Source organism: Microplitis mediator, chromosome 7 (genome assembly GCF_029852145.1).
Source record: "Microplitis mediator isolate UGA2020A chromosome 7, iyMicMedi2.1, whole genome shotgun sequence".
In the NCBI taxonomy this organism is placed as follows: Eukaryota; Metazoa; Arthropoda; class Insecta; order Hymenoptera; family Braconidae; genus Microplitis; species Microplitis mediator.
The window spans coordinates 2,423,497-2,436,625 of record NC_079975.1 but is presented as its reverse complement, the minus strand read 5'-3'; the positions used below and the strand labels follow the sequence as shown (position 1 = coordinate 2,436,625).

The following is a 13,129-nucleotide window of genomic DNA, read 5'->3' as shown; positions in this document are numbered from 1 at the left end:
CGATTATGTCGATTAATCGGCGAACAAGCTTTGGGTTAACGAGAGAAGAGAGTCGTGAACAATCGATCCGGATCCAGCTTCTACTGCTGTACCGATATATAATCATTTCAAGTGACATGTCTGCGCTATAATATATACACATATATATAGATTATATTACATATTACATTACAATACATGTGTAACAATACCCATTGGGTCGTTTAACTGACTTTAATACTGTTTTTTTGTTTCCACATTGTGTTCAAAGCGAAGTAAGCACAATAAAATGCATTTTCAATGTTAAAACCCGGCAATAAGCTTAAGCAATGAGCAAACGTGATTGTAACACAAAGTACGTACAATCTTCCCGCATTCCCGTACAACAACTCATGAGCTTACGTTCGTTATTCAACTCCCCCTAATCCTAAATACACGTTATTATCATTATTGTATATTGTATATAAATATATATCTATCTATATATGTATGAATATCCAATCTATTGTCTTGCCGTGGGATCACCTCATTCATGAAAAGACTTGGGGCCCATCAACAGAGCAAAGATCATCAGTACTCATCAGCTATGATCATGATACTCGGTATTAATCGATCGTTACGTAAACGACCCGTGAATGCGCGATAGAGCTAGGACAATCTATATCAATATCCATGTCTGTGTGTACACATCATTGGACTAAATTGTATTATACTGAGAGTAAAGCAATTAATCGAGCTCTGGGGTGTCTGGTGCAGTGAGGGGCAGAAACGGCCCTGCCGCGTGAGAATTGTCGAGTCTTCATTGGGAAATTTAGAATTACATTTGTGGACACGCGACTCGGAGCATATGCTCGTGGGAATTTATGCCCTTGACCTTGTCGTTTTGTACAGATATGGTCGGACAAATATTTTATCACTTTGATAGTGAGCAGAAATAACTACACAGAAAAAAAAAAATTCTCGACTGAAGATAGATATTCTTGATTCAAGAAAATTTTTTTGGAAACCTAAATTTTCTCAGATAAAGTAGAAATCTTCTCCGATCAAGACGAAATTTTTTTAACCAAGACAAATTTTCTTGGTTCAAGAAAATCTTTACTTGGTTCCCAAAATCGTTTGTCTTCCAAAATATTTTCTTGACTCAAGATAACTTTTTTTCTGTGTATAGCCGAGCAGTGGTAAAAAAAATCTAGAGATATCTTTTTTTTTTTTGAGGAAAATTTCTCATATTTCTCATGTGATTCTAAAAATTACTTAGTCACAGCTCAATTTCACTCAAAAAATTTTCATATTGTGATGGAAAATAATAATTTTTTATTAAAGGAAAGGATCAGATTTTTACCAACACGAATTTTATTTTTTCAAGTGAGTTATTATTATTTAGCAAAATTTTTGAGTCAAAATATTTAATATTTTTCAAAAATTCTCTCTATAGTCTACTGAAAAATTTCATTTTCTGGTAAATTAAAATTTTTTTATTGAAAATTAGATTTTTTTTACTGGCCAGTATGATTATTAGAAAATTTTTGGCCCAATTTTTTTAGTAGACATCTACAGAATTTTTCAAAATAATTAAATGCAAATAAATTGGGGTACACAGATTTTGTTGATAAAAATGAATTCAAACTGATGACACACATTCTCATCTGTTTTATGTCTCAGTAATTTTTTCATAGATTTTTTTAACGTTTTTGCGTTGGGGCGATGACAGATAGACGGGATTTCCCCTCCTAATGTCGAGCCATTGCGTACTTTTACGATATGTGTTCTCGGCTATTAAGAACGCACACCCTTGCCCACGAAGGAGTGTAGCAGAGAAATATCTGAACACACACGAAACGTGTAAGAGTGTATGTGCGATGTGAGTTTTGGGTTTCTCAAAAAATCGCGGGATGGGTGTGACCGTGAAGAAGAAAAGGCGAGAGCTGTTTCCGGTGCGTTTGACTCGGTACACGAGCTGAACAGGAAATGTGGATGGCGGTATGGCCAAGTGGTGCATATGATTCTACACACCCTCGAGAATTTCGGTGAGTGGAGGACAGAAGAAAAAATATTCACCCCCTTGCTCACGAGGGTAAGAGATGAAGTGAATCCACGCGAAACGAAAATTATGTTTTGGGTATTAAATAAACAAAAAGTCAGCTTTTATGATAAATTTATTTTTTCTTCTTTTGAGAGAAAGAGATTACGAGTTTTTTTTTGTTAAATAAAAGTCAAGAGATGGTAATTATGGTATGAATACACCTGATTATTCAAAATTATAATACAAATATAAATATTAACTTACATAGGTTTTGTGTTGGACAAAAAGAAATTTAAGAGGAAAGAATTTGTGAGCCGGTGTTGGGTATAAGACGATGAATATGGAAAATTTAAAATGTAAAAGGTAAAAAAATAAAATAAATAAGCCAAACACGTGATGGAAAACGGCGTTCATCGAGCGGAGTTCATTCTCCGGAATCCATATTTTGACGTAATTTAAAGCGGACCGAGGCCGCATAATTAGCATGAGAATAATGCCGGTCGCTTTCTTAATCAAACTTTTAAATGGGTTTTTCCCAACGGTCCGCGAACGCATAAAAGGCGACCATCAGTCGCTGGCCCTCATCATCACCCTGGGAAAGATGAAGCTCGAGGAAAAATCCAGCCAAGTGATGCCTCGAGCCACCTTTTTTAATGCTGAAATGCTAATCACTGAATATTAACACCTTATCCAGTCGCTGGTGAATATTTTATGCCGGGTGAATTAAAAAAATATAAAAAGTCGAGTCACAAAAAAAAAAAGGAAAAAATGATTAAATGTTAAAGTAAAGTTTAAATTCAAATTCCCGCCATGCAGCGAACACTGAAATAAATACGTCGCATATTTAATCCGCGATCTGGCCCACGGTTGAACAACGCGGGAATGTGTTGGATCGTTAATTTGTCATATCAATAATTTATCCATTTGGGTGGTCGCAAGAGTTGTGTTATGGTCACACCGTCATATTCGTTTGTCATTCGGTTCTCCACGGTTCGTCTGTCTGTCCGTTTCTGATCTAGTCTATCGCAGTGCCAGTAGTCCAGTAGCCAGAGTACCTGGTTATTATGTTGCTCGGTAGTTTTACGTTGGCTATATTCCAGTAATGCCATTATATCACTATCACCGTGCACACCTCTTGCACGGCATCGTCGCCGGCAGATTCTGGACACGGCATAAAAAACGGGAATGAAAAGTACGATAGCAGTGACCCCGCTGCTACACTACTACCCAGTAGCTGTTCCGCGGTTCGATGCCCACACATTTTCACTCTCATCAACTCGTTTGCAGTCCTGGTGATATCACGAGGAAATCGATGTAGCCACAGTAAAATTCCTGGGAAAGAACGCAAGAGCTGAAACTTTGATTTTATTCACAGGCGATTTTTTAAAATTATTTTTTTGTCTTTAGTAATTTTTATTTTTAATGACGATTCTTATTCTTATTTGGTTAAAAAGAGTCAAGGATAAAGACAAAAATACTTAAATAAAAAATAGTTAAATGAGAAATGATATTTTTGTCACGATGCATATAGAATGACGATGTGTACACGTCGTGGAATACCATTAGCTGGATAATAGCTCGACAATTAACGGCGTGGCGTGCATAAATCTTGCCGTGAAAGGAACTCGAGACGCTCTCGGGGTATTTAAATAAATAAGGGGCATCATTGTGTGTTCTTGTATATATATATACACACACAACACCTCTACTGCCACATACATGGATAGGATGACAAGTATAGAGAAACGAGATGGTGCGTGAGGTGAAACGTCATTCCAAAACTTGGTGTGTATGTCACCGCTTACCTTTACTATCCCACTTGTTTCGAAGAAGCCGAAAAAAATGCTAATCATTTCGGAAAATGATCCGGCGCACGGTCGCTCGGGCACCGAGAATAATTCAAACTGTGACGGCCACAGCGCGTTTAATTTTTTACCATCGAGGGCGTCAATGAGACTCGACGAGACCGAACTACTTAAGCTGCCGCGACACACAGAGGTGTCCTTTCCATTTCACACTTAATCTAATTTAATATTTCCCACATAATGTATACCCACTTAAAATATTATTTAAAAATATAAAAATACCTCGGACCCACTCGATCGGAGCAGCCCGATATGAATAATGCATAAATTTAGTCGATGCATTATTAATTTTGTAAATTAAATATTCATCGTTCATTATTGGAAAAATGAATAATTTAATTTACAGGGAGACGGACTTTTAAATTATTATTTTGACAGCTAAATAAATAAATAAATAAATAATAAATAAAGCTGAATTTATTAAACCGCGATGGAGGCACAGCGCATGGTGGAGCTTTTTTCACCCTCATCCCTCAGCCCTCGCAGATCGCCGCTGGGGTCGAATGTATGTGCAATCTATCGAAAGATATTCATGGGACTGGGCATGGTGTTGGCGGTTCCCGCATCAGAGAGCACCAGTATCACTCGGTAGCTGTCTTCTGGCTCCCCTGTATCAGCCATAACTGTCGCGTCACCAATGTCTTATTGATTACATCCCAACTGGCTCATATTATATACACCGGCCCTTATATTATATTCTATACACTGACAGATCAGTATATATTGCGAACAAGAAGTACAAGGCCGAGGAGGAGGAAGAGACCGATCGAGAACAAGAATAAAAAAAGCCAGGATCCATGAATGATAGTCCGGAAGTGGGGAATATGCGTTTTTGGAAATAAAACGTCGGCAAGTCCATTCTCGGATGTCAACTCTCTCCGAGTATTTTTTTATTCTTTTGTTGGTTGACTGTCTACATTTATTTTTCTTCTCACTCTTTTCTCTTGATGGTCACTGGCTTCGAGTTCTCATGGACCCTCGCACCCTTTAATCGATTATTCCGAGCCCACAATACAGCAGCGGATGGGTTGGTTCATTTATCAGGATTTCTCGGGTCTCGGATCGGGATCGGGATCAGAATCGAAATCGGACTCGGCCACTTGTCTCAAAGTCGACTCCACTATTTGCCTAAAACTACCATCATTTATACGCGTCTTCGTGGCATCAGTACTTAGCGTTAATCATCCTCATCACTCACCGTCTCCACGTAAATACGTTGCGGGTATGACGTGACACTGGAGTTATGCTTATAAAATAATCTAAAAAATAGTAAAACCACTAAAGGTACCGACAAATCATCATTAATAACTCGGTAATAGTTTGGATGGATTGAGCTAAAGAGAGAGAGGGAATGAGTGAATGATTGACGAGGACATGCCCTGAGGGTTTGGCTCGCGCGTAATTCAATATATATCGGTGACAGAGACTCCAGGTCATTGCATTGTTGGCCACGGATTCCGTGCGAGCCAACGTCTACTCTCCTCCTCTGTCCTCGTGAGCACAGACAAGACACGTCTCTTATATACCGTCTATATATACGCTCATGCCATTCAATATATAATACTCGCTGGCGTGTCTCATTGTACCCCACTTGACTTTGTTGTCGAGCGAACAAGACGCCAGGAAACACTATTATGCTCCGTTTTTATTTTTTATCCTCAGACAGACACACACACATCACACATATCATACTTTGATACTCATTGTTGGTTTAATTATTCGTTTTGTTGGTTAACAGCCGCGAGATTTCGTAAACGGGTGCGTCTAAGTCTCGCTCATCATATTCCCACACTCGACTACAATCACAATTGTCATCCTCGCCGTCACCATCACTCACCAGATAAATTAGTAAAAGATTTTGGTGAAGTTGGGTTAATAAAAATATAATAAAAGAAATAAATAAAGGAGACTAAGAATAATGTGTGATTATTATTAGAGATATTAATTATCGTTGGCTTATTTAGAGGGAGATCTCATAGCATTTAATCTCGATTTTAGGGACCCTCGGACTCGGACAGCGGGGAACAAGACACCCCAGGCTGTCATATCGTCCGAAGATGATTCGACATGACGTCCGAGGGGTGGTTGGGCTCCTCTGGTGATTCTTCCTCTGGTAGTCGTGGTAGTTGTTGTGTTCGCGTAGACATGAGCAATATAGCCATGACGGCCACGAATTCCTTGTGGACGTGCGTACAACCAACGAGCAGCCCCTGGCCGTGGTTTAATGACGTATAAACTATGCGCCGGATTAGCAGCACTGCAGCATCACCCTGCTGATGGCAGCTCCCTACACCCAGTACGATATGATATGCTTCCTCTTATGTCTTATATATTAACCCCTATGAGCTTCGTGTACACATATATAAACATAACGCCTTCGAGGACTAAATATATATGAGTTTTTTTTGGACACTCGGGGTGTTGAAAGTCATAGATTAAGTATTTTATTAGACATTGACAGTAATAAAAAACGTTTTATATATTTTAAAAATTTTTCGACTCAGTATTAGACTGAGGAGTCGGTGAGAGTGAAGATTGGCCATAAATTTATTAAGTAAATTTCAGCGACTTAAATATATATTTATAGCGCAGTGAGAGGGCGATGAGGTGGCTAGGGGGAGTGTGACGAAGTAGTTGGGGCTAAAAAAGCGAGTGAGCGAATGAGCGAGTAGCATTATATAAGGCCGAGCAAAGGGCATCATTCTAATTGCCCCGGACTTCCTTTCATCCCCTTTGTGCGAGCCCCGAGTGCGCAGCTTCCTCCTTTGCCCTTGCCCTCTTATATATATAGTCTACCCTCGGAGCTTCCTCTGCGCCGACACACGCCCCAGCCCCCGCTCGTCCATACCGACTACTAAGTCATTTCTGCGATTAATTTTTCCTTCCAATTTGCACGCGGCAGTAATTAAGGGATGCTACCGAGCTGAGGGAGGAAAACGGCGATGGATATAGCTGAGGGGGACGCGGAACCGACGAATATTCCACCAGAGATATAATAACGTATATATATATATATAACGTATCTATATATGGATTATCTTAGTGTGTGTTTGTGGCTCCCAGATTCAACGTTTCCTTCAAAACAATAGTGCCGACGGCTATACATATATGGTATATATATACATATACTATCGCAAGACTTATGACGATGAGCAGTAAACTATCCACTTCTCTATTGTTCACATCTTGAGTTGTTGTTCTAATTAATTAGATCAATAAATTGATTATTTCAAAAACATAAAAAAAAATTTTTTTGAATGGCAGCGAATCAAAAAATTAATTTTTCTCTCAGCGACCTCGTCCGCCTAAGTCTCTCCAAGTGCATAAATTTAAAAATAAAAATAAATCAACAGCAATTGGTTAATTTGAGATTAGTGTACATTCAAAATTCGACTTTGTCCTCATGAGTAATGGTGCAAGCGAAGAGTGAAAAAAAGCAAAGAATACAAGCTGCTACTGTGTATAAACGAGCTCGTGAGCGGTTGGAAATACGCGTTTGTATCTAAAGGGTTTGGGCGAGCAAAGAGTAAAGAAGGATAAGAGAGTCTACTTGCCATTGCACCCGCACTCTCACGAGAAAGCTGTACGAGGAAAACAGTAAGAGGAAGAGAGTGTACCGAGTGCGGGAGTAGAGAGTAGAGAGTAGAGTATAATGTTGGATGTAGCTGGTGCTGATGCTGGTGCTACTGCAGCCGTAATACCGAGGCATCGTAGTCAAGCTGATAGGTATAGCACAAGTATGATACAGAAGGTAGTTTGGTTCCAGTGCGGGCCATTAGTTGATGAGCCTCCCGTCCTGCCCGTCCGCTTCTGCCGTTTCTACTGTGCTTCCATCGACTAAGAGTGTGAGTGTGGGTGGTGTATGTGAGCTTCCGAGATGGCTGTGCCTCTTTCCAACCCCCTAAAGCCCTTTGTGATTCACTGAAAAGCTACTAGTTTGTATTATTATTGTTACGTTTATTATTTCCATTCATCTCGCTCGCGCTTTTTTCCGATAAATGGAGAATTAAAATTTGATATTAAGCGATAGGATGTATTAAATATATATAAATATATTTATCTATTGCTGTGGGATGATATGGAGTGATAGTAAAATGAGTTAGTGCAGTTAGTAAGTCGGGGAAAAAAGTTAAAAAAATAATAATCAGACTCTGCGATCTGCTCATTTAAGAGTTTTACCAGTGATAACTGCAGCTTATGCAAATGATGTGCAAAAGTGTTAAGGTAGAGGTGAATGAGGTGGAGGCTGCAGATGAGGAGGAAAAGAGGGAGGATGAGGAAGAAGTTGAAGGATGAGGGAAGAAAAAAAAAGGGGAAAAGTGCAGAGAAAAGCATTGAGAGCATTCACGAGGAACAACTCACGAACGAGCGCGCAGTTGAATGAGCCAAGTCCCAACCTCACAAATTCTCTCCTTACTCTCTTTACCCTCATCCTTCACCCCTCGCACTGCTGGTGCTTCTACTGGAACACTCTATCTCGGGCATTATCTTTATTAAACACCTCGGAGAGTATTCTCTCTTGAGTTTTTTTTTCCAACCTTTTTTTCTGCTCTGCTTCGTCGTCGTTGATCCTGCGACACTTAATACTTGCATGCATTCAAATTTTTTTATTTATTTTTTATTCGTTTAAAAAAGTTTATTTACTAAAAAATTTTTTTACTATTTTACTTTAAATGCAGATTTTTTAAAATAAAATTAAATACGCGGGTTTATAGTTGGCGGGAGTGAATATGAGACACGCGATTACAGAAATTAGGCTGAGAAAAAAATAAGTAAGAAAATTTTAAATTCAGTGAGAAAGCGGAGTAGCTTTCAGGCTTTTTGATCGGACCTAAAACTAGGGAGTGGAGTAGAGCTGGAGGTGAAAAGGGGGCTGGCGGGCCAGCGGCGGAAGCAAGAATTCGCATAAATTCACCCCCTCGATGTCTGCTCTGCCGTGCAGCAATAGCAGTCATAGTCATAGTCGTCGGTCTATATACTCTCAACTTGGCGTTTTAACCCCCAAAAACCAGGCGGTCCATGAATATTGATCATTTCCCATTCTACAGCGCGTTTCTCTCTTGATGCCATGAAACGCAACTGATTCTGCCGTGATGCCGGCACCTCGTATTCGCCCTCGGTCCGTCCTAACATACATACATATATATACACAAAAATACATATACATGGCAGCATCCAAGAACGGACTTTCTGACCCAAGGAAACCAACAACCTGCAAAACTAAAATACATATTGCTATACATATATATATATATATATATATATATCTGCTCCAACTACTACTACTACTCTATTTATGCCTTTCAGTATCTTGACGCGATCTAGTTATGCCAGGCACGATCCACTTTAGCCGGATACGCCGCCTCTCTTATTTCTTCTCTCGGTCTCTGAATCTTTATCTGCTCACGTTTCTACACCCAATTCTGCTCGAGACAAAAGGACAATCTCTAACTACTACTACTGTGTTACTATTTTATTTACCAATCTTGCCCAACATTTCTCTTCTGATCGATTTATTTGGTTATCACTTATCACATTTTAAACAATACTACAAATATATATATATATATATATATATATATATAGGGGAGGGAGGGGCAAAAGGGGGTACTTAAGGAAATACCAAGTTTTCGAGGACTCAAATACGCTAAATCTTTTTTTTTTTTAATGATATTCAAAGTAAATAGAAGAAATTTTCAGTTACCGTTGAAAAAAAAAATTTTTCATTTCTGCGGGCAAAGTGGGGTACCCTTTAAAAAAGGCAAAAAAAAAAATTTCTGGATATTAAACGAATTTAATTGAGTTGAATTTTTTTGTAAGTAATTTGCACACAGAAAAAAAAAATTCTCGACTGAAGGTAAATATTCTTGATTCAAGAAAATTTTTTTGAAGACCTAAATTTTCTCCGATAAAGTAGAAATCTTCTCCGACCAAGACGAATTTTTTTTAACCAAGACAAATTCTCTTGGCTCAAGAAAATCTTGACTTGGTTCCCGAAAACGTTTGTCTCCAAAAATGTTTTCTTGACTCAAGATAACTTTTTTTTCTGTGCATGAAGAAAAATTATATTTTACATGTTTATTGGATACGAAAGAAGAAAAAAAATTTTTAATAGTTTTTATCATAAAACGAACGTCACTAATATTTTTCAACTGACAATTGATTTTTGAAAAAGTTTACCGAAAAAAATTCAAAGTAACGCTTAATTATATTTATAGAAGTGATTTTGGAATGTTTAAAAACCATTTAAAATATAAAATTTTTTTTATAAAATTTTGGGGTTACCCTGTTTTGCCTACCCTACCCCCTTATGCCCCCCTTCCCCTATATGTTCAATTAAAATATAAATACAAGCCGTCGATTACTCGCTAACACTGCGATTTTCGCTCGCATCATTTGAATGAAAGATAAAACTGCCAGAGTAGGTCAGACATAAAATATTAAATATGAAATATTTTTTATTATGTTAACGTGGTTACATGTGTGTTACATGATGAAAGCGTTTGTACAGACGTTATTTGATGTCTCACCGCCGGCATGGAAGTGATGATATAGAAAGTATGACGAGACGACAACGCACATACTGACGTATATTGGCACGATAAAGTTTCTAGTGTGCGCCGCGGCGGAATGAGCAAAAGAGACGCCGATATTTTATACTATCGTTTACTTTCATATATATATATCATGCACGTGTACATCCAACTCGTCCACAAACTCGTGTTTCTCTCCCTTTTCCTTGACATTTTTTTTGTATCGCTCAGGCAGCAGTACCACGAGAGCATGTGCCAGGCGTTTCCGGTATCGATGCATCAGTGTCCCCACGTCTCGTTTCACAGAGAAGCTCAAGAGACGCGCTTTGTTTCGTCTCAATGTATGTGTATATCTATCTCTATATATACCAGCTATATATATATAGTATTATGCTGCTGATAATGTATAATACCATCCGGACACGGGAATCCTGAAGAGACACCTTCTATCTGCTCTAGTCGCTTCGCATTATTTATGGACGCGGTTAAAAATATAAAATTCTAAATGAAATTAAATATCGAAAGTGAAGTGGAGGTCAAAGTTAGAAAACACTTATCTGGAAACTGCTCGGCTCCATGAATGTGCAGTTGGATTGACAGAGAGAGGAAGATGTGTGTGGAGTTGAAATGGGAATTTTTTTGGGCTTGAATCGAGTGAGTGGACGCGATCGCGCTATTATCGCGATTACACTCGATGACTCGTAATGGGTGGGATGGCCGAGCGAGTTTCACGGACGAACGAGAGTTGAGCGCCGGGCGCGCGTCGTACCGCCGGAAGTGCGTCTAATGCATCCGTCTGGGGTCACGCGTCATCTCGTTTCCGGCGCGGCCATTTTCGACCGAGAAGATGAGCAGGGAACTGTCAATGATGGCTGAAGGGGAATAACCCATCCAAATATGTGTGAGTGTGTGTGCATGTGTGTGTGTGTGATATTGAAGTAAAATAAAATATCGGAATATATAAAACTATTCTGAGATTGAAGCTCTTGAATTATTGGTTCATAAAATTACGAGTGGATCAAATGAATCAATTGAAAGCGGTATGCTTGATGTACTCGAGCACTATCTATATTTCAGTTGTATAAAAATACTTGAGTCGTTAAAAAATGTCTCGATGAAATTCTTGAGCGAAACAAGTTGAAAAAAAAATTTGAGTTGAAAGCCTTGTAATGAAAGAAGAATAGGAATAAGAGGGAAAAGCAGAAGATATAGGAGTAGAAGAAGAAGAAGAAGGAACAAGTAAGAGGATGAAGAAGAAGCAAAAGTAAAAAATAAGACTAAGGAACGATAGTCTCGTGGGCAGTCTTGCTATAGATGTTCCTCCCACGTACGCAGCTGCGCATGCGTCGTGCCTCCCTTAAAACAATGCCTCAACCAATCTGGCAAGACAAAGAACCTTGCAGCCGATTGGTTAGCCACTGAGAGCCAATCTTTCGTGTTTCGTACACACACATACACCTGCACACACACACTCTTGTATTTAGAACTCACCTCAGTTGTGGCTGCTGACCCCATCACCTCTTTTTCATACCTTCTTTTCGTGTCCCTTTACACTCACCGCATACCTCGACGTCTTTTACTAGTTTACCTCCTTTACTCACGACCGAGGCTACTCGTGGACAATGAACGGTCTTACAATTATTTTTTAACATCATTACTGCACACTTGGGAACTCGGTAAGGAGTGGGTTCGTGTGCGTGAAAGTCAAACAGATAAATTAATCGGTCATGCTCAGTAACTAGGAGGAAAGAGAGAGTTTAAAGCTCCTTAGTTTCTCTTCAGTGTCTGTTGCTCATTAACCATATCTACTTTGCTTTCGGCTGATCCTCTTTAGTGAGGAAAGATAGATCTAAGAAAATTTAACTCAATTAGACTCAGAAATTCAGTTTATTTTTATTCACTATCTACTTAATTAAACTTTATGCAATTTTACTATTTTTTTTTTCTAAAATTTCTTGATCGAATATTTTTTTTTCCTCAGTGGCTCAATTTATTCCATATCCTGCCTTAATTGGTCAACTTGCCCTATTTTTCACTAGATACAGGAAATAAATTTTTTCAAACGAAAAAATTTTTTTTTTAAAATTATGTCTCATTTTACCCCATGTTTCCCGGTATATATATCGTGATATTGTACCAAGAGCACAATAAATCCGTTTATCCCTCCGAAAAGTTGATCACGAACAAAGAAATCCAAATAATTTTCATGAAAATGCATGCGCAGGTTTGGAAAAGTGAAATTTTCTAAGAAATAAGTAGTAGACTGTAGACTATTCGTCAGCCCCAATTTTCATACAATTCCATTATTAATTTTCCATCAATTGATCACTCAAACAGGCTGGGTAAAAATTATTAATTAACTATTGTTAATTAATAAACAATAAATAAACATGGGCATATATATTTATATATGCAAGAAGCAGGACAATGGATATTCAATAAGCCGCCAATTATTTATTTAAATGGAATAATGAAATAAAGAAGACTTTGTGCCGAAAATATATAAACAGGAGTGCAAACAAATTTCGTGTACTCAATAATAATAATAATAAATATAGGAGTGTGTACACCCAAGTTGAGTGGGTTAAATTTGTTGGCGCTCATTTGTAAACCTCTCGCCTCTTAAGCGACTAATGTACGTGTATAAGAACATTTTTTATTTTTATTTTCACTCCTTTTAGTTTGAGAATATTTTCGACCCTGATATCCGCTCAGTATTTTAATGTTCC

The 13,129-nt window shown here is 38.4% G+C and overlaps 1 protein-coding gene across 4 annotated transcripts in view; it reads left to right on the top strand.

Moving 5' to 3' along the window:
* LOC130671830 (transcription factor Sox-2-like) overlaps positions 1 to 13,129 on the top strand; it is a 193,229-nt gene that overhangs the window by 88,566 nt on the left and 91,534 nt on the right. The window lies entirely within an intron of this gene.